Source organism: Gymnogyps californianus, chromosome 16 (genome assembly GCF_018139145.2).
Source record: "Gymnogyps californianus isolate 813 chromosome 16, ASM1813914v2, whole genome shotgun sequence".
Classification (NCBI taxonomy): domain Eukaryota; kingdom Metazoa; phylum Chordata; class Aves; order Accipitriformes; family Cathartidae; genus Gymnogyps; species Gymnogyps californianus.
The window spans coordinates 5,113,822-5,136,415 of NC_059486.1; the positions used below are offsets into that span (position 1 = coordinate 5,113,822).

Consider the following 22,594-nt stretch of genomic DNA (forward strand, 5'->3'; position numbering starts at 1 on the left):
TTACCACAGATACAATTTTTTATTCTATTCCCTTGCCAACATAACTGTATCAGGGTTTTCTGCAATTGCAAGTAAAGAGTACATTTGAAAAACAAAACACTATTAGAATTTTAAAACTGACCACTATATAAATGCACCAAAAGACACATGTGCATATATCTTGAAAGCTAAAATTTCAAAATAAAACTGTAGAGATTAAAGCAGGGCAAATTTATGATTTGAATATTATCATTTTGCTGGGAGAACAATGCAAGTTATGTATATGACATTTCTTTTTTAAATGCTAGGAGTTTGCCAGAACGACTTTGCCAGTCTAGATGTACTGACAAACTCTTCTAGTGGAAACAAGACCAAAGATTCATTACTTATAGGGAAATTTCCCTTACGTGGTATACTGATTCATGGCTCTCATTTCTGTGCAAGAAAAATAATGTTGCTACATTGTGTTTTACACTAACATATTTCATTATTATAATTCATCGATGCTACAACTCTGCTGATAATATCAGTACTGGAAGTAATATTGTTTACAGGAATCAGATGCTTTCCACACTGTATTATGTGTAGCCTTATTGTGGGGAAAAATGCGTGCATTCCGTCTACGTCTGAAAGTCTCTATTGCTATCTCCAGCAGAAGTGTATCAGTAACAAATTATGTTTATAAAATTAGCAGTGTAGGGAGAAATCATAGCTATTTGATCAGGGCTGCAGATTCAACAATGCAACTAGTATTGTAGTATGGCCAAAAGGAAAAAGATGCTAGAAAAAATGTAAAATATAAATAGGGTAAATCCATTAATGAGATAAAAAGAAAAGGATACTCATCATTACTTAAAAAAAGCTGTAGTAAATTACACATACACAAATGCAACAGACAGGAAAAGAGAAAGGCAGAAAGGGAAAAGCAGAAGCAAATATATGCACAGTACCGAGAGCAATTGAGCGATGGAAAAAGTGGAATGCAAACAGTAGATAAATCCATGTCAGTAAACAAACTGTTTTTTCTCCCTTTACCCTTGACTGCATCATTCTAACATGTATGTGACTTGTTCCCTCTACTTCATCAGTCCCCTAAAATATGCATTGCAAAATTAATCATAAAAATCATCATCCTGACAGAGCGATGAGCTGCGCTACTGCAGAAAACATGGAACCGCTAAATAAATCCAAGAAGATAAACGCATTTGTGCAGACAGGCAAAGCCTATAATACAAGGAAACGGAACACGTATGTGCATGCAGATTATGTAATGCGTGAGTGCAGTACAGCGTACAAGACGAGGGAAAAAACCACAAACGCACTCGTCAACATCTAGCTCCTTATGCGCCACGGAGCCTCCGTGAGCGCGGGGCGGGGGCGCGGGGGCTGCAGGGCCCGGCCGCCCCCGGGCGGGAGCCGCCGCCGGCCCCGGGAGCCGCCGCCGGCCGCGCCGCCGCTTCCCCGCCCGCGGTACCCCCCGCCGTTGGCTTGGAAACGGGCTGGCAGCCTCCGACTCCTCCTCCTGAGCCAGCCCCGCGCTCCCCCTGCCCGGCTTCCCGGCGAGATCGCTGAGCACCTCCCTGTCTCCCGGGGGGGCCACCGGACAAGTGTTTCCATTACCGCCTTTAAAAAATCCCGTTTTCTTCACATTTTATTTTCTAGGGAGAAAATGAGAGAGGGCAGGTTTTTTCTCCTGCTTGGGCTGCGGGGCTAGTGTCTGCAGTCGTGGTGTGTCTGCTCGCTGCAAATCATAGATGCTGATGTGAAAAAGAGCCAAGCAGAGAGGAGAAGCGTCAGTGGATGCAAGCGTTTGTACTGATGGATTGAGGAGGTGGAGGCTGCCTGCCTGCCTGCCTGCCTGCCTGCCTGGTGCTGAAGAGGTGAGTGAAATATTCTGCATCTCTTTCTCTCTTAAATCAGTTTAGCGATGAACGTTTCCCTCTTCGTGTATTTCCAAAATAAAAAGGGACTTCTAAAGTAAGAAGAAAAAGATGTCATTTTGAAACAATAAGCTATGCTTTTGCTGGATGAAAGAGAAGATGAATGTCGCTGTGGGGCAGAAATATTTCGCTGTGTGTAGAGAAAAACTAGTAAGGGAAAGCAGGCTGCTGATACAGTGAAAATGACCTTCTCAAGGGATACTGGCCTTCTATCAGCTGCTGCTTCAGCTTGATCCCTTTTTCACAAAATTAAGTCATCTCCCGTTCCTAGCCTGGATTGTAACCCATTAATATCCAATACCTGAGCCTTACTAAGATCCGTTGCGTTCTCTTAATGATTCAGAAAGATAATCCATTAGATTCCGCCTGTTGGGAGAAGAACCTCCACGCTATGTAGCACCTCCTCCCAGGGAAATGCAGACTGGTTAACGTTCCATCAGAAAAGACTCCTAGCTGCTGAATTTCTGTAATAAATCCTCCCCGTAACAGTCACATCTGCTCATTCTAAGGATGTGTGGCTCTGCGGAGCTTGGATGCTCTACCTCTTCGTGTATGCCCATGGCTGTGAAGAAATGACGAGGTTTTTTTATCTGAATCTGCACCTGTGGACAGCTCCCATCTGCAGTTGTGAACCACAAGTTTTTTGGTATCTTTGCATTTGCATTTTGGGTGAGTGATTCATACACAAAAACCCCAACCCTTCAATGTTAGCTGAGAGAGCTACAGACAAATATATGTCAGTTTAATTTCTGCTAATAGTACCGACCTGATCTGGTTTTGGCTGTTTCCCTGTAGAAGCTGTTTAACGTGTGTTCTTGCGGTATTTATTCTGGAGGCTACTGACCTATCTCGACAACATTTTCCTGTGCAAGATTTGAGAAAAAATCACTAGTTTTCCCTTCAGCATTTCTTTATGTCCATTTACTGATACTCTTACACCCACAATTTGATTTTTATTTTGGGTCCGTATTTCGCGCCATTGGGTCACACCCTTCAGGTGGCCATCAAAATTTCATCTACAAAGGTTACAACAGCAGGTCAGGTAGAAAAACATGGTACTGTGAACATCTACTTGTGGGTCACGAAGGAGTAAAAATGAGTGTGTATTTTGTACTTCCTTAGGGGAAATTGTTTCTGACTTTATGAATATAGACATCTGAAGTCTGAGCTGATGGCTTAGGTGCTGTTACAGGCAGAAATAGTCGCTTTTCTTCAACAGGGCATGTATTTGCTGGCTGAAGAGATACAGCTTTGCAGAACAGAGAGCTTTTTGCCATTAACTTGGCTGTCTCCATCAAATCATTTGGTTGGAAGCTATCATGCAAAAAGCACAGATCCCTGCCCTTGGATAGAGGACATTATTACAGGATAGGCCTATGTGTATAGAAGAATGAAGTTCCAGTCTTCAAGAAGCCAGTGATGGGTGCAATCAAAAGAAAACATCTTAGTTATATGGCATATTTAGGAGAAAATCTCATGATATCTCTCATTACCAAAGCACTGACTTGCATTTACAAAGAAGAATCCCACTTCAGTGTGCATATGCATGCTTATAAGGGAAGAAAAGCAGATTAATTCTGTGTAAGGCCATGGAGATTTCATTCTGACAATGGACTTTACAGAGATGAATAAACTCCACGTGCTACATAAAGAATGCTACACCTCCATCTGAGGGTTATGTGCTTGTCACTTCATTGACCACCAGTGAACAGAATTGAATGACTCTTCTGGAGGTATTACCTTGAGTTTAGTAAGCCTCCAGTACAGCTCAGCGTTTCAGCTACAGGCCTTGGCTTTGAATTTAACTATGATGATCTAAAAATAACCAGCCAGGTAGTTCTGAAGGACTGAAGTGAAAGTGTTCTGGTTGTCTCAGTTCAGATTACACATTGATGGAATAAGGTACGTTAAATTTTAAGAAGCCTAGACAGAACCAGAAAACAGGAATGTGTCCCTTCTTCTTAAGGAATCTACCTGCTAAGCAGTGGGGAAGGGGATAAGTAGAGGGATAAGGATAACAGAAAATTCAGTAGACAATAAAAGCTTAAATCCTTAAATGGTGAAGTCAGCTCTTCCTCTCCAGCTTAAGCAGATAAGGATTTTGACAGCAGATAGAGTCTTGGTTGATACACTGTGGTGAGGCAATATAAGGGAATGATGTCTTTTTCTCTCTCTCTCCCCCTCCATGAATTAAAGAAAAATACTCTCGATTCTTTTGGGTTAAATCACAGTAATTCCACTTATTTCAGAAGACATTCTCCAGTTTATGTAACTGAAAATGAGAGTTGAATCTGACTGTTTCTGTGTAAAGTTTTGGTCCTGCTTTCACTGGAGTCATTGGAAGTTTTGTCACTAATTCCAGTTGGAGAGAGCCCAGGCTCAATACGAGCATGCATAGTTTCACTGATCAGGTTCTCCCATGCCCTCTAGGAAAAACAATGTTGAACAGTTTTATAGCTAATTTCAGTGAGGTCACAGTCTCAATGACAAAATCAGTAACTCTCTACTTGCATTACAAACTCTAATTTGTGAATTATCAGTGATTCTAATCATATTCTTTTTACTGAGGAAATTGTAGTGTTATTCCCACAAACGCTGTTAAGGTTGATGTTACCCACCTTCAGCAGTAACAGCTTACTACACAAGCAATTAACTATTTTATTTTATCTAAGAGAACTTTTAAACCAAAGCCCTTCAAAATAAAAATGTTGGCATACTTAGATACAATTGTATTATTTATACTTGGTGAGAAAAATTGTCCTATTTTTATTAAAAAAGAAGGCTAAGTTTTGTTCCTTGTGATCCTCAAAGTATCCAGAATAAATCCACATCCATTAATAGTTACAACAGATTCCCTTCAGTCTACTTGAGTGGAGAATTTGACTTATACTTTGCATGTTATATTCAAAGTTCACATTTTTATTAAACTTTCCAGAATCCAAGAGTGGTGATTAAGAAGTCCAAATTTCAACTATCATATTGATGAAAGAATAATCACAAAAGGGAAAAAACAGACTGATCCAAAACAACTAAAATTGATTCTCTTCTCAAAGTCCCCTGGCAATTTAAGGTATGTGGAATACTAAACATGAGAGAGAAGGGCTAAACTGAGCTTTTATTTATTCTGTTATTAAATCTGGAGTTGATACATATTAGCAATTTAAGTTCTTTTAGCTTTGTGCAAGCATAATCAAGGACAGAATTTAACCCTTGAAATGAAAGCTACAGAGAAAATACTCTTCTCTCTCAGCTGTTTCTTTTCACTAACACTGAAGGGCATTGGTGAAGTAGGATGGAAGGAACAGATTATTGACGTGGGCCATCATTTCTATGTTACCTAGACTTCAAACATTTGTTACTATTAAATACATTTAAAATCACAGCTAACAAAACACATGACAAAATTTCAGAAGGCAACAGCTTTCCCTGTGGTTTTTTACTTCTGTAGCTCAGAGCATTATCTATGGTTCAGCAGAAACTCAGCTCTGGCCAGAACGCCATTTTATTATTTAGTATTGGACATCCAATGTATCATTAGAGAACACAGTTTTACCCAACAAATCCTATTTTCCTCTGCCCTTGTTTTCTCTTTAAGCCCCTTATACCAGAGGGCTGTTTCTCCTCTGGATTGCTAAGTCATCACATCAGAAAGACAAGTGTGATAACATTTCCAGACAATTCTATGTTACAGAAATAGCCCGTGAAATTACCAGTGATCATGTTGGCCAACAGAAAAATATCAAGAGGCAAATCTGAAAAAGTGAATTCAAATTCTAAGTATTCATTTTGCCCACACACATGAATGATGATGACCAGAAGGTGAATAATAATTTCTTAGGAACTACAACTTGTTAATCTGATATTTTTACAGTAGATTTATTAAATAATAATTCCTTGAACTTGGCAGTTGGGAGGAATTATTCTCATCACTTTTAGATACCTATACATGGACATGTACATACGGAGTAGTTGTTCAGGCTTCCCTTATAGTTGATGGAGAGAAAAAGAGATTCCTACAATGCAATTAATCAGAGTAGTTTTTGACCACTATCTTAGGCTGAGATGAACTGACCTCTGGAAATGACTATTTGTCTCCACTACCTACAAAGGAAGCACTGAGTGACTAGCTCAGAGGTAGCCACCTACATGCATATGCTAAATCTGGACAGATGAATCCCACTCTTACTGTCTATATTGTAATGTTTAACTGATCTTAACTAGTTAATTATGAAGATATTTTCATGGTTCACCATAAATATTTGTAACTAATAATACAGTTGCTACTCTCTACGTACCAACCCTGTTTTCTTTGATAGTAACTAGGCTAGCATGCTGGTTTCTTCCTCTAACTGTATCTTAACAATGCTATTGTATTGTGGAGGAAAGACTTCACTAAAACAGTACAAGTAATCCAAATATTTTATTCAGTTTTTCCTAGTACTCCAGGCAGTATTCTAGCACACATTCCCAGTGTGTTTCTACCCTTATTTTGTGTGCCTACTTTCTATATTTTCAAACCTTATCGAGACAATGTGGAGTAACTACCTCTATCTTCACAAAACCCATCAACACAAATACAATTAGACAGCATACCAAGTGTTGATGCACAAATAGAGTTGACATAGTTGTGTTGTGGAAGGAAAGAACACAATTCAACTGAATTGTAATCAATTTGGATGAAAGTGTCATGGCATAGTAACAAAAACACAGCTGGATGTTTAGCTCGGGGGGGGCTTGCTGTTTAGATGGGGTATGCATCTGGTTATTATACTTCTTCCTTTAAAAGAGAAATATATGTATGATTCAAAAGGATACTTATGTATCATCTAAGGGAACATCTTTCTGAAAATAATACAATTTGAGTTATTATGTTGGTTTTTTTTAAATAAGAAGTTCCTTCTCTGGATATTTACCAGCCCAAGTCATGTAATCCAAATATTTGGAATGTATTAACAAAATATGATTTAATTTGGATATATAACATCCATTTATACATATATGTGAATTAGAGTGGTTTTTTTCAGTTTGGATGTCTTAGGAGGAAAGAAAGTCCAGGATATCAGTTGTTCACCTTCCCTAGTGTTTATGTTGGAGAGGATTCAAACCAACACTACATAAAAGTTTTTTCTATATCATTTAAAGCACTAAAACCCATCAGTAAATGAATGCATATGATGCTAACCAAATCCATTCGAAACTAAAATATACCAGAATAAATACTGGTAAAAATATACACTGTTGCACTGGAGCATCTCTCTGTACTGCCACTGAGTTGACAGTGTCCCACAAAATACCTTCGTTACAAGTGGGTCTTGGCAGGAAGATTTTCTCTCAAGATGTGTTTCTGTGCCTGGCCTTTTAAATTTGGCAGAGTCAGGGTGCTATAATGGAAGCCATTTTGTAATGGGCAGATATTCATATATTCTTACAATTGCTTAGAACCTACTGAGCTTTCATTTTGTATTGCTCAGTAACGGTAGAATCTCACCTCAATCAGTCATTTCAGAGACAAGTTTTTAACCTCTTTTTCAATCCATTTATGTCCATGAACAGATAAACTTACCTTAATTTGTAATTCAGTGACATTTATGTTGGTATTTAAAATTCTAAGGCTAGCCTACTTCAAATTTGAACAATTGTTCTATTATCATATTGTTTCTGTTCCCTGACTAGATGTGCATAAGTCCTCTGATTATGTTTCCTGCTGTGAATGTTCCCAAAAGCAAATCTGAACTTTGCCTCATGACTGTGATTACATAGGTGTGTCAAGTTTGCTTTTTGCAAGCGTGCTCACAAAAAGAAATAGAATACTGAAGACTTCATGTAATTTTTTTAAGTTACAGGAACAAATTCTTGGCTACTAATTTCAACAATGTATTAATTCAAGGGATTAGCAATTATTTTAAATGTGGCAAGATTTTAGGCTGACGTGCACATCAGTACATCTTATTATATCAGTACAATATTCTTTGATTTCACAGGTCAAGTAAATATATAGTGGTCTAAACAAATGAAAGTATGAGGTATCAACATCAACAAGAGGTAGGAATCTGTGACTTTTAACACTGCAAATTACAATTCTCCACCTTCCCCAAGAGGACTGATTGTACACTGCAGTCCTGAACAGTGCAATTCTATGTAATAGAAGTTAAAACCCTGATAAAGTAATAACCTACCACATAGACAAAGAACTGAATTGTTGGTTCTGTTATAGGCCCATTCTCTGCCAGTACAAGTGGGTTATAAACTAAAATTAAATGTTTACAGAGGATATTACCCTGGTCTGTGACGAGAGAAGCCTCTTTCTTTGTTGTGTTGTTGGCCTAGCAACTCTACCCTTTTGCCCACTTCTGCAGTCAGGGAAACCAAGAACAGCCACTGATATTGTGGCCTGTTGGGATCATACCTGGAAACTGTTCTACTTCATGCTGAGATTTAGGCAGCTCCAACCTGGCTCTACAATGAAGGCTGGAAAAAACCATTTCTCCTTATTCAGATCTTAAACTTCAGATCCCCTATTCAGATCAACACCAGGAGCGTCTGAGTTTCTCTGTATTTTTGACTAATTCATATCGCTTTTCTAGTTGTGTCTTCTGATACTGGAAAGCAATGAACCTCAAATAGAAAATACTGCAATATCCTAATTTGGAAATCATTTAGGCATGATAATTTTTGTAAGAATTGGTCTGAAAGAAATGGGTGATGCCTATTATAGCAAAAGTATGCTTTAAAGGGAAAGTTGGGCACACAGTCACATGGGCCTCTGGGAGTACCTTTAAGTACTGTGGACTTAATTAACAAATGATGGGAGAACTTCTGAGTAAGCAGGACAATAGCCTTCCTTCTTACCTCTCTGAGTAGTTCTACTACTAATAATATCTTACTCTGAGAGAATTTCAGCCAAGTGAAATTCAAGTGAATACAAAGACAGTAAGGTACTTTCTCATGATCCTATAATCTACATTGCTTTTATACTTTTCCACCAGTCTTTCATAAGAATCAAATGGAAAAGACTGACCAAGTAGAAGTTTATAGTACTCCACAAAAAAGGACCTATAAGATAGACAAGCAATTAACAATTACCCAGTATCACCTATAGGACTACCTTTGAAGTACAGGAAAAAATTCTGCTCAAGAAAATATCTGTATATAGATGTTTAAAAAGTAATTTTAGTTGGTATTATCAGGGCAGTGGCCAACTGAAAAAGGCAAGAGTTCTTGTTCTTTTCCATTAATGTGAAAGCGTGGGTCATTGTCCATGCAAACCAACAGAGTTCCCATTTCATACTCAGCCTGTAAGTCTGAACTAAAGAGGTTTTATTAGGCAAGAGATGATTCTCTACATTATTCTGAATAGGATTACCCAAATGAGCTGACTGGAGACAAGTGATAAGTTTGGTTGTCAGAATCAAGAAAGGCTAAATTTGATTGAAATCTTGAAAGAATGTAGGAACTCCTGCTGATGGTACGACTTGTTATTCCTCACTGAAAATAACTTGGGAGTGAAAGAATTGAGATACTTTCCTTCTTCTTGCTGTAAAATTATTATTGAATAACATCATCTTTTGATCACAACTAATACAAATGGCATTAAAAGTGTACCATCTTATATGGGCAGCAAAATATTGTAAATAAGACTAGGCAAATATCTTAATTATTTCAAAAAGTTTTTTTTTAAATAAAATTTGAACTTTCTTTGTCTATGTTTGCATTTGGTTTCTACATGTCAGAGTAAATGATATACGGAATGTGCACAGTCCCCAGAAATTAACCTGGTTTCATCTACTTTATGGTGAAACATGAAAATACTGTCAGAGAGAATTTTGAATGTATTATTGTCTTGACAAAATACAGTATTTAGGTATCTTTGTACAGTATCTTATTCTTGCTGTTGCATTTCTCCAAATATAGGTAGTCTGTGATTAATCAAAGCTTATTTATATGACTGTAACTTTGGATTTTGAATAGTTTATGTTTTCATTATGTATCCATCAAGAATTTTTCATAGAACTCATTGAAAGCTTACATAAACAAGGCAATTCAAGAAAATAATAAAGTGCTTGTAAACATTTTTTTAAAGGAGGCCAGATGGAATGCTGTCAATCTATGCAGCACTGTTCTTATTCAGCTATGAGATACGATGTGCAAATGGAATTTTTCTTAGACATGTTGTTTATTATCTGTCTTTACCTACGTTGTGAAGAAGATTTGTATTTGATGGAGTTACATTGAGAGCATATCAATCTCATTGTTTACTTGCTGTCTGCATCTGTTCTGTCAGAATCATCAGTTATAGATTCCATATTTTCCAAGATGTAATTTAAAAGGATATATTTTTTCAGAGTTATCTAGTTATAAAATCCATATGAAATACTATTTTTCACTACAAATAATTTCTTCAGCTTGTATTAGGATTGGTCAGAGGCAAGTGGAGATCAACAGAATATAAACAGTAGAAGGTCAAGATTACAAGATTTCAGAAAATAATGCAGGTGTGCAAAATTTCTAGGATTTGGCTCCTCCTTTTAACTTTTACAAGAGCCTTTAGAAATTTCACCCTTATGGATGAGCTCCTTCCTGCAACCAACACAAAAGATGGGAAGGGACAGTTAAAATTATTTTTGTACAGGGCACCCATTTACACTACTTAATGGCAGATATGGGAATCTGAAATACAAACCAAAATTGTACCTCATTCTTAAGAACTGGGAAAAAAAAAGATCTCGGAATAGTCAAGGAGACACAACGAGTATTATGATGACAATCTACTGTCTTGTTTTGCTATTTCTATGCCATTCCTGTGTCTCTAAAAGAGCAAAACTACTTAAAACTTTTACTGGATGTTTCTCTAATGCATGGAGTCTTCAGTGGACAGAGATGACACAGAATGTTTGCTTTATTTCTCCTGAACTATATGATGCAAAATATACTTTGGGAGGAGACTGCTAGTAAGTGTGTTAATGGCATTGCTGCCAGCTGGAAGAAATTGAAACAAAATTCAAATTGCTTTAAGGTGGGTTGGGCTGAAAGCTAAGTCAGCTGTGAGCTCTTCAACTATTGCTTTCATTTGTGCTTTTGGTAGAGGTAGGAAGACACCTTACCAGGTATTTTCCTAGACTTGAGAGGTAAGAAATTTTCCTTGTTTTCTGGAATGTTTGTAGCTTTTGGGGTTGATATTAGATAAGGTGTTATTCTCGTACTACTAAGATGCATCCTGTGGGGAATTTTTCAGCCTTGTAACAATGAAGATGCAAAAGTTGTTTTAAAGTCACAGACGGCATTAGGAGGCAGTACCTTTGTCATCTTTTCTTAGTTACAATACTGAATCCAATACCTCAATTTAAAAGTCTTGCGGTATGCTGTAAATGAACCCAAACATAACAAAACCTATGCTTTTATGCACAATTATCCTGGAAGGCTACAAGTAGTTATCAGGCAAGACACGGTACGATACTTAACTGGTGGTACCTGAGAACAGATCACTGAAAATGCAGAACCCCCCACCTCACCCCTGCTAGTTGAGTAATCTGAGTGGTCTCAGAGGTGTCCTCATACTCTTTTAACAAAGTTTTCAAGATAAATTATTGTTCTGCTATGCATTGTGGATATTGGTCCCCACTTGGTCAATCTGCTTTGTGAGTTTAGGGTGAATTTGGAAGCTGGAATCCATACAGCTGCAATAGCTTTTGCACTGTTTTGACCTAATATGCCTTGCTGAGAAATTTGTATATGACCTTTCCACTGAGGTATGGATGCGTTCTGAGTAGCCTCCAGCATGTATATTATTTCTTCTCCCAGATTTGTGCCTGTTTCTCATAATTGTTTTTACAACAGTATCAACAGCAGATTTTTAGTGAGCAAAAATAAATATAACGGTAAGTCATCAGCTTTTTTCCTGCATATCTCGTGTGTGAAATGCAGAATGCTAACTAGAATAGTTAGGAATCCCTGGCTTCTTACCAGTGGTAAAATTTCAGCTTTATGTGCCATCTTAATAGTAGGATACAGAGTTACCATAAGTAATTTTTTCTGGTAATATGAGAAATGAATAACTAAGGATCCATTGCTGAATAATGAATAAACTAAAGGCTCGATTAGCACCTTTCAGCTTTAAGATAATTTTAGTGCCACAGCTATTTGAGTCAAGAAGAGATGTCACTGAGAGTAAAAAGAACAAAAGAGCAACCATTTGAAATGCTGCCGTTAAACCTGTACTGTGTGGTTATTGTCATACGTTTGTCTGGTTTGTGAAACTCTCACTTAAGCTGTTAGGACTGCCTCATGCAGAAAAACCTGCAAAATTCGTTTTTATTACTATTAACAGTAGTAGTAGATCATGTATATAGTATCATAAATCAACCTATCAGTTCTCAATATTTGATTCAAGAGCCTACTTCAAACAAAATGAATGATACGATAAGGGTCACAAAATGGTGAGCTAATTAATTAGGTACCTTAAAGAAGAGGAGACAATTCTAGTTGAGGTGTGATACAAAAGGGAAGCTTTTCTGTCCTCAGCATAGGAGAACTTGTACAATAGGAGAGACAGATTATTTGCAGACAGAATTTAAGGTTTAAAGAACTAGTAAAAATGCTGTCACAGGTTTTTAAAAATACAGAAATTGTGGTTGCATGGCTAGGGAGTTTGCAGGACTATAGGAAATAAAAAATTTTTAATAGAGAAAAAAATCTGAATGCTGAAAATGTCCTTACGTACGACACAAACTTGAATAGGAGTAGTAATTACCCTCCTCCCCCTCTCTCTCTCCACATGCACACGTATACACACAAAAGTACTAGCAGTGTTAATAGAACACCAAAAGAATCATCAGTATGTGTTACAACATTTGGAGCTACAACTGCTAATACTAGTATTACAGTTACCAATGCACAGCTGAAAAATAACAAAAGATCAAGAAAAAATGTGATTGGATTTTGGTTTATCTCTAATAACAAAAATCCATCTATCATATGTTTCAGGTTTGGGGAAAAATAACTATTTACAAACTTGCTTGAGGCTGAAAAATAACAACTTTGCCCAGCCAAATCTAAATCACAGTACTCCTATGTTATTGTAAATACCCAGATTAAAAATCCATGCAAGCTTCCTCAAAAGATGGACTTACATTTAGCAGCTCATTTTGTTACCTATGCATTTTTAAAATAATGACTATTAACCAATATACAATACCTACTGTTTTATTTTTGTTATGGATAAAAATGTATTCTTAGAATGATAGGAAAGTGATCCACAATACTGAAAAAATCTGTATAGCCCTAGGAATATGTGAAGCCGTCCTGACTAGTTTTTGTCATAGTATGACTCAAAATTTATGTGGTCAGATTTGGCTTCTGTTCTTAGAAGGTTGACTAGACCTATGAACAAACATACATAGTGAATACCAATAGAAGCCAGGCTTGGAACATGTGCATATAGGGAAGAAATTAATCTTAAAACACAATGATACTGATCATGCTTCAGTATCTACTAGTAATACAGTAATGATGAGATCATATAAAAATGGAGAGCTGAAAGTTAGAGTATTCAATTTCATATCTATTCTTACAAAAGTTTTCAGCTGTAGATATTCACATACAAGAATAGTATGAATCATGCACTAAATAGTAAATTTTCATCAGTAAAACTGTCTGTGTTGCTGGCAGTTAGGTATCCTGCTTGCAATGTTTTTAAATACAATATGTTTATTTTCATCCTGTTCAAAACTGGATACCGGCTCATTTCAAAGCCCACTGAAGTCAATTAAAACACTTCCTTTTATGGTAAGTGGATCACCACCATAGCACTTTACAGGGTTTGGGGTTTTTTATTCTTATTTTTGCCTTAAACAATGTCAGTGGTATTTATTCTGCTGAGGAAGAACTATGAATATTCTCACCCCAAAGGGTCACGTATCATAGGCTGCCATTTCACCACAGCTACTTAAGTTCCTCTAGCTCATATTGCAATCTCATTTAGTGCCAAGTAGAAACATTCTTGATCTCAGTGGAAAAAACCGAGGTTGAATAAGAGGAAAAACCTAACATTATTTAAGAAACTTAAACTCTCCAGAGCATGAGTGGTGAGAAACACACTGAGAATATTGCTAGAGATGCTTGCTCCGCTGCTCTAACTGCATTCTCTGGATAAATTAGGCCTTCAGTCTCTTCAGATAGTTAAACCTGCATCTTCTCTCACTTTATCTGCAACCAACTTGCTTATTAAAAGACATTTTAAAAGTCTGATGAAAGGAATTTAACCACTCCAGTGTTCTCTAATGTTCGATGTATGTTCAACATAACAAGCTTCTCATAATCCCTAGTTAGGAGCCTGCATGAAGCGACTCAGATCCCTCTGGCTTGTGGTGGTGGGTGTGTAACTGCAGTAACTGCAGCTGGAGTGTAAGGAAGGTGTGATCATCACTCCAGAGAGAGGCCCAAAGCAATTTCACATCAAAACCAGAGCATGGATAACTTCCTTCATATTCAGCTTATTAAAAAAGAAAAAGGTCCTTTGAATTAGAGAGTAACTACGACAATGGCTCAGCTGTCTGAGATGTACCTGCAGAAGCTCTTGCATACAGCAGGATTGTAAGACTGTCAAAGCTTCTGAATTTCAAAAGAGAAGCAGAATGAGACCAGGCGTAGGCTGCAGCTGTAATCTGTGCTTGGTAGCATGCAAGTCCTCTCCCATGAGTCACGCTTTAGAGAATGCTGTGGATACTGTTTAGCCTCTTGGGATTTTTTTTTTTTTTTGCCCTGGGCTGTGGTCTAATACTTCTTCCACTCCTCATCTCCCCTTCTGTGGATAAAATCATGTTTAATTTGAGTTAAGACGGAACCTAGGAAATCCACAGTTCTGATGTAGATACCTTCTGACATAGTTCATATAATTAATTCTATATGTGTCCCAAGGCTGGAAATTGCTTTCTACCCTACCTACTGAATTCATCCCTCATAATAGCCCTGCCTCTTATGCCGATATCCACACTCTTTTTTTCCTTTCTTTCTCTTGTTGTATTAGGAACAGCATTTTAATCCACGTTTATGTCTTGTTGTGAGGCTGTTAACCTGACAAACCTGCTGAAGTTTTCTTTGTCCTTCCCTAAATTAGACTATCATGAGAATTATTGACTTTATTCTTTCAGTCCTGCTTTCCTCTCCTACTCTTTCCCACTTTGACCTGCTCTTTGATGCTCTTCCTGCATCATGTTGCTCTTTCTTCTCATGCTTTCTTTGAGCTACTGCCTCTGAACTCCCTTATGCTGTTCTCTCTTCACACGAATCTCCTATATTCCTTTTTTGACTTTATCCTATGTTGATAACTTGCTGCTCCCTCATACTCATTCAACCTATGTCTGTTTTTCTGTTTTTCCATTCACCAAGGTTCTTTTGATTTGTTCTCTGTGAAACATTACTCATTTTCTGTTGCTTAGTTCCCAGCTTTAACCATCTCATCGCCAGTCCAATCCTCCCATGCTCTTGCTCAGCCTTTCTGTGAATTCAGTGTTCATTACTTCTACTGAAACTGTTTCCTGTGTTTTGCTTTCCTCCTTCCAAAACCTTTTGGTCTGTCTTGCCAACTTCCAGCCCTGATTCAGTCTTAACAATGTCTTTTCTCTAGCAAAACCATTCTGGTGGAAATCTGATGACCCAGATGACTTCTTCCACCATGGATTTATTCTCCTCTCTTCCTGTGCTCCCTGCTCCACGCCCCCCCACCCCCGTGTAATTAAATTCCATATGTGCAGACCTATCTTTACAGCTTCTGAGTCAATCCTTTCCCACTGGCCTTTTTTCTTCTCTATATAGATTTCTGCTGATTTCTGCCAATGTGATATAGTAAGATACGCCCATCTGCTCTTCTCAGCTTGTCTTTGTTTCCTCTATTGCTATCCCTTCCCTCTTCTTTTCATGGATACAGAAGTTTCTTGGTTCCTGTGTTTATATACCCTTTCAGTTTACCCTGGAAACCTTGCCTAGCTTCTGTGACTTTACTCTCATTCTTTGCCTTAATTTTTGCCTCTCCTCTGGTTCTTTCCCTTTAAACATACAAGCAGAACTACTGTGATTTGTTTCTGTATAAAGTCTCCAAGATGCTTTCTTAACCATCATCACAGATAAAACTCGTCTATTGTTTCCACGGTTCCCATTTACTGGAGCATTTTCTCCTTGCCTCTTGCTTGGCCTTGAGCTTCAATCTTTGAATCTTCACTGGCTGCTTTTCCCTATCACATTAAACAAACTTCTTGTCTTCAGGACACTGTTATCTGTACCCAGGCTCTCAGGTTCTTACTACAGAGATTCTGATTTTGACCTCTAATTAGCTCGTACCTGTCACTGGAACAGTCTAAACCAAGCACGTTTTTGCTCTCTTATGTGACCTTTTATGCACAGGAAGAGAAACTCCCTTTTACAAGGCTACATTTTTATCCTGTTTCAAATCCCTCTTTAACTTTCTTCTGCTATGGTAACTACCAAAATTTCCTTATGCTTTCATAAGGTATTGTGTGCAATAAGGTTGAACGAGTGATAGGAAATTTGCCACTATATTCATGACCAAACCTAATGTTTACTACCTTTTTTTATGTAATAATCTCCTTAAGCTCTGTAAGACCCGTGAAACAGCAGCCCTGTGGTATGTGAGTCTTAGCTCATGAATCACCTACATAAGAACTATGGTAACACCGATGATAAAAGCTAAACAGCAACTCTAATGAAGACATAACCTACACTACTGTCATCACCTGAGGTGCTTACAAAACACTGCGTGGGTACTGCATTTTGTTTGTTGCTTTATTACAAATTTTTAAATGAGTCTGATGTTTGTATGTCCCTAAAGCAGATGCTATGTGTGTTGTTTCTCCTCGCCCTTGTCTAGCAGCCAGGATTTTCTACACACCCACTGTTAGACCCACTGTAATATTCTTGTAATATTTCATTCCTTGTGGAAGTCTAAAGGTCACCTCTAAAATGATGGCTGTGGCAGATTCTGGTCTTAGTTAAATCACTATGAAGCACAGGCAACTCCATATGTAGTCACTGACACTACTCTGGATTTTCAGCAATGCAACTCAGAATAGAACTGTTGTATTTTTGGCTCTATTAAAGAATCAGTCAGTATTATGTACTGGTTGTGTTGATGCTGCTTCTCACTGTTTCACACTAGTTTGTGGATGTTGCTAAAACAGGTCATGATTTAAATACCTGCCAAGTATTTAGGTATTAATGCTTTATAGGGTTTATGTTTCCAACTTCCTGATGTGGGATGTGCATAGTTAAAAGAAAAATAACTAATAGGTTCTTGTATTCTACTGTGCTCTGGATCTTAGCTGAGCTGGTACAAACTTCAATGCCACTAACTAAAGATCAAAATCTAGCTTTATAAAAGCAGGGGTTGAATGCTTGGTGTATAAGGAATACTTTTTTTTCAGTATAGGTTCTTACATTTCCCTAAAACTTGGATCAAGTCTATATGCTAAATTTTGACTGGGTGATACACATAGCTAGTGGACACCGCTAACTAGCATAACTTGTATTTCAATACTGCTAAAGTATGTTGAATGTTTTCCAAACAATAGACAAAGATGTGATGTTTAAACCTATGAACATAATATCTCACTGCAGAAAATCTATTCTATTATATATCAGTTACATCTAGATTACATACTGATAGGACTATGATGACATGTAATAGCAGCAAGTAATTTTCTTTGGGTTCTCCACCATTTCCTTGTAAAACTTCCTTCTGCCATGTATCCCTAGGTGGCAATTCTAATAGCTGAGCTCGGGTTTTACACCACAGATCTGGGTATTTCTATAAAATCACAGCGAGAATCGGCAGATGAGAACCTAATGGACCTACCAACTGTCTTTCTGGAAAGCACGCTGGAAGCAGTTGTCTGTTGGGCTGGTAACAGTCAGTGCTGGCGATAATAAGGAGCTCATGGTACGGCACTAGTTCTGGTCAATGCCCTTCTTATCCCCTGCCCTGGACTGAGCATTTCTGAATTAATTTTTTTTTATCACTGTTCTTATACTTTCTTTGGTAACCTTGATTATCCCTAACATGCACACATACCTGCCTACATGTATGTGATATTTTCGTTTATAATTACTTGATTTGACTTTCCTTTAAGAACCCCTTCCTTACTCAGCAGCTTCCATTATTCTGTATTGGTTATTGTGTGTGTGGTCCTGGTCTGGATATGTAATGTACTTTAGCTAGACTGTGCTATCAATATGAATTTCTTGACTGACTTTGCTATTACTCTCCTTTTGTTATCTATTGCACAGACATTAATTAATTTCTTGGATCTGCCTTGGGGAATTAGCGTAGAGGTTAGGTCCTATTTCTTAAATAGAGATCAAGATGGATCAAGTGAAAAAAGATTACTTTTTCAATATTTGAATGTATACAACACAGCTACTGTTGAGGCTGATTATACTTGAAAAATCAGTGCATTTCCTGATCACAAACAGCATCTCAAGTTGGGCATCTAAGAAATGAAAATCACAAGCAGAGCTCATCTTTGAAAAGATGGGCTTAAGGGAGTTAATTAACATTACAAAGAACCACCATGACAGAGGGGTAGAATTCAGTAGTGTCCAGCCAAACATTCAGCTAATTAAATCATGACAGTTCTTTCTTCACTCATCTGACTAACAGAATATGCATTTTAACTGCTGTAACAAATAAACCACAAAAGACAACAGCTTTCTCTGCTACGTTTTCTTGTTCGATTATTAGATCTGGCCCATCCTTTGTTTTGGATGGGATTATAGTGCCTTAATATGTAATTAAAAGTTTTGCCATAACTTGTACATACAACTTCTCAGTACTTGAATATTCATCCTTAATATCCTTCTAAAATATCTTAAAATTTCCCAAATGATTTTTTTTTTTCAAACAAAACAATCTTAATTCTGTCACAAGAGGTCATATTGATATCTGTCAAGTTGAAGCTTAGATTCAATAAAAAGGGAGAACAAAACCAATAACAGGTTGTTACCCTATATATGGAAAGATAGACGGAATATCAGGAGTTTCCACAAATACTTGCAGGCAGAAAGTTCATGATCAGGTTTGGTAACTTTGGTTGGTTTATGCTTGTGGCTCTGGAGACACAGGCATTCTAGTGGATACAGATTGTTTCTGAGTTTCCTTGATATAAAATCTTTTCTTTCCCTTTTCTTTTCCCTTCTCCTAAGCCTCTAGACCAGCAAGTCCAATTACCCTTGCCTAGCAAGTGCTTTCTTGAAATGGAATCTTTCTCTACTCTAGCTAAAACTAAATTTTTTTAAAGCCTCTAAGTTAAACTTCCTGTTTTGTGAGAATGGCAAATGCACATCAATACCATAAAGCTCATCTTCTGTTGAATTTCACGTCCTTGGCTCAAAGTTTGAAGGCACAACAGAATTTTAAAGAAAAGTTTTCAATTTCTTTGAGTGGATGAAACATTTCATTTTTCCCACAAGCGCTCTGTTCAGAAGTGCCCAAGCCATTTTTTGTATGAAAAACTTCCCCAGACATTTATTTAGAGATAGATATCTGATGGAGATATTTTCAATGTAAGTACTTTCTCAAGGCTTTAAGCAATGGAAAACAGCAACATAAATAATATTGTCAGCCAACTGCAACAAAAAGTTGTACTATCAACTAAGAGGTTGCATTAACAAAAAAGTTCATCCAGTCTTTTTCTTTCTCTGTCAGCTTTTTTCCCTTCCTCTTCTTTCAGATTTCAATGATTGTCTGAAGAGAATGTTAGTAATGTCTGTGGCCACAGTTTAAAAACAACTTTATTCTGTACTAAATGGACTTTAATCACCATACATTAAACAGTAAACTAACTTCTGTGAAATTATTTCAACATTGCATTTATACTGCATGCATGTCTGGGACTCTTTCTGGCTGCTTTCCTGGATTCAAAGATCTGAACCAATTTCCCCATTCCTTACTAGCCTCAGTTCCTCTCAGGAAAAAAAAAAAAAGTGATGCCTGCTTAGTAGAACGCTTAACTTCTTCCTCAGTAAACTACCTTGGGTATTTCCTGATATATCGTACTCCCTCATGTCTTTTTCTCTTTCGTTAATAGTGTAAGAAGTGATTGAAAGTTAAAACCTGCAAAAATAAGGTTTTGTTAAAGTACTGGAATCCTCTGTGGATGAGTACAATCATTAGAAACTGATTACATTAGGTTTGCTTACACTCATAAGTCTTAGACGTGTGCTGTGCTACTTCTTGCTAGATTTGCTTGCATTTGCTTTTACGTGGGTAAGTGCTCAAACAGGCAGGTCCACTACCTCTAAACTTTCAGATATGTAAAGAGAAAGAAGAAGCAATCAGAACTAATAAGCTGGGAAAATATAGCTTGGGTAAGGTTTTGTTTTCTTCCTCTGGTAGTATATGTTCTGTAATACTGAATAGACTCTCAGTCCTGAATTAAACAAGATTGCCGGCAACTATAGGTAAAACTGGTGTGGAAAGTTTGCTACAACCTTTTGAACTTTCTTAAATTAGGTACTACTGGGGAAAAATTATATGTATTATCTGGCTACTAGGATGGAAATACTGTAAAGAGCTGAATAAGATTAGGCTCCTAAAACTTTGTGTGTGTGGGCTGGTGGTGGTGAAGCTAAATTCTCCTACTGGTACCGCTGACATTTGAGGGAGAATATAGCTTTGTGCCTACAATGCCAGCTGAAATTCCTGCTGCTAGCAGCATACTGTATGCACAGTCTCTGTATTGATTATGATAGTAATAGCCATTGGCTTTATTCTGAGCCTAGGAGCCAGCTCCTTTCAATAAAATCTTGGGGGGAACATCTTTCAAGGCAGATTCTGTAACTCTGCATTCCATAATAACGTGCAAGTAACTAATACAACAAGATACAATACTTGGATATTTTCTTAGGGAAATTTTTACAATTGAATTGTGTTGTTGTAGCGTCATTCTCCTTCCTCCCCACCCCCTGCCCTGTCACTTGGGAACATGCTGAGAAAAGGGGTAAGTGTTTAGGATTACGAACACAGACATCAGTTTGAGCAAGACAGAAGTGATGGGCAGGGGCAAAGAGCAAGCCTAGATATGAAACCAACAATAATGACTGGTTTTATTGGCTTGTGGTTTAGGCCCAGCCGCCCCCCAGCAGCGCAGGGGGGTGGGAATGGGGGATCCAGTCAGTTCATCACACACTGTTTCTGTGTCCCCTTTGTCCTTGGGGGGCAGACTCCTCACACCCTTCCCCTGCTCCAGCATGGGGTCCCTCTCATGGGGGTCAGCCCTCCTTGAGCTTCTCCAACACAAGTCCCTTCCACGGGCTGCAGTCCTCCACAAACTGCTCCAGCGTGGGCTTCCCCATGGAGTCACGGCCTTCTCTGGGCCCAGCCACCTGCTCCGGCGTGGGGTCCTCCACCGGCTGCAGGGGAATCTCTGCTCCACCATTAACACTCCATGGGCTGCAGGGAGACAGCCTGCCATCTCACTGTGGGCTGCAGGGAAATCTCTGCTCCGCTGTTAACCTCCATGGGTTGCAGGGGGACAGCCCACTGTCTCACCACGGGCTGCAGGGGAACCTCTGCTCCGGCGCACCTCCTCCCTCTTCTTCTTCACTGACCTCGGTGTCTGCATGGCTGTTTCTCTCACATCCCACTCCTCTCTTCGCTGCAGCTTCCTTTTAGCAGTCTTTCCCCTTCTTAAATACACTATCACAGAGGCGCTCCTGCCGTTGCCGATTGGCTCGGCCTTGGCCAGCGGCGGGTCCAACTTGGATCCGGGGAAGCTTCTAGCAGCTTCTCACAGGAGCCACCCCTGTAGCCCCTGCCCTGCCACACAAACCCAACACATAGCTATAAAAGTATGGTCAGAAGAACGTGCTAGTACTAAACAGCCTGCTCAGTTAAATGGGCTTCAATAGATTTATATAATAAACCAGTGCAGAATTTTGCTTAAGTATCCTTCCCACTCCAAAAATGAACTTTTTAGCATTGCTTCTTTGATAATCGAAATAGATGACTGTTAGCTCAGGATTTGGGGCATGTTAATTTTATCTTGTGGGAAGAACTACCCATTTTAGTCATGACAAGATAGCCCATATATATCATCAGATTTAACAAATATATTTTTTTAACTTTTTGAGCAGCTTTAATTGTCGGGAGAAGGCAGATGTATTAGTTTAGATGGACATATGCAGTATAATCTGTTCATTCAAAGAATGAGATTGTTTTTAAACAAAGTTTAGAGAGAAATGTGCACAGTGAAAGGAAGCAATAGGGCTTTCCATTAGAGTAACTGAAAAGACTTATCTAATTAGAAACTTACAGCCATGAAACACTTGTGTTTTTAACATGAAATCTGATCTAAAAAACCAGAACAAATTCTAGACTGCCTTATTTTCTGAGTGTGTTCCAAGAAAAAGTAAAACTGGTTGAGAGGAAGTTCATCTTTATGTAGCCAGGACAGTAAAATGTAGTAATGTAATAATTTGTAAAGTTATTCTTTTTCTGAACTTTAAGAAGGTGGTGACTGTGAACGTGGAAGATGCTTTTTGGTGTATGTGGGAAAACTTATTTAAATAAATCAAACTTTTTTTCCTGTAGTGAACTATTTGGAAATAGTATCTACTACTCTGCTTTACAAAGCAATAATATAGTCACCTCGTATTCCTACTTGAAATAG

At 38.1% G+C, this 22,594-nt stretch overlaps 2 protein-coding genes across 3 annotated transcripts in view; one reads left to right on the plus strand and one right to left on the minus strand.

The window, feature by feature from the left end:
- RSPH14 (radial spoke head 14 homolog) overlaps positions 1–22,594 on the minus strand; it is a 104,368-nt gene that overhangs the window by 16,463 nt on the left and 65,311 nt on the right. The window lies entirely within an intron of this gene.
- The window catches only part of GNAZ (G protein subunit alpha z), a 75,760-nt gene continuing 54,969 nt past the window's right edge, over positions 1,804–22,594 (plus strand). The window contains exon 1 of one of the 2 annotated variants that reach the window (XM_050906801.1): positions 1,804–1,859. The gene's annotated coding sequence lies outside the window, so the exon portion shown is untranslated. Of the gene's footprint in view, positions 1,860–11,012; positions 11,045–22,594 lie in introns of those variants that run through there. The other variant, XM_050906800.1, reaches the window with a different exon arrangement.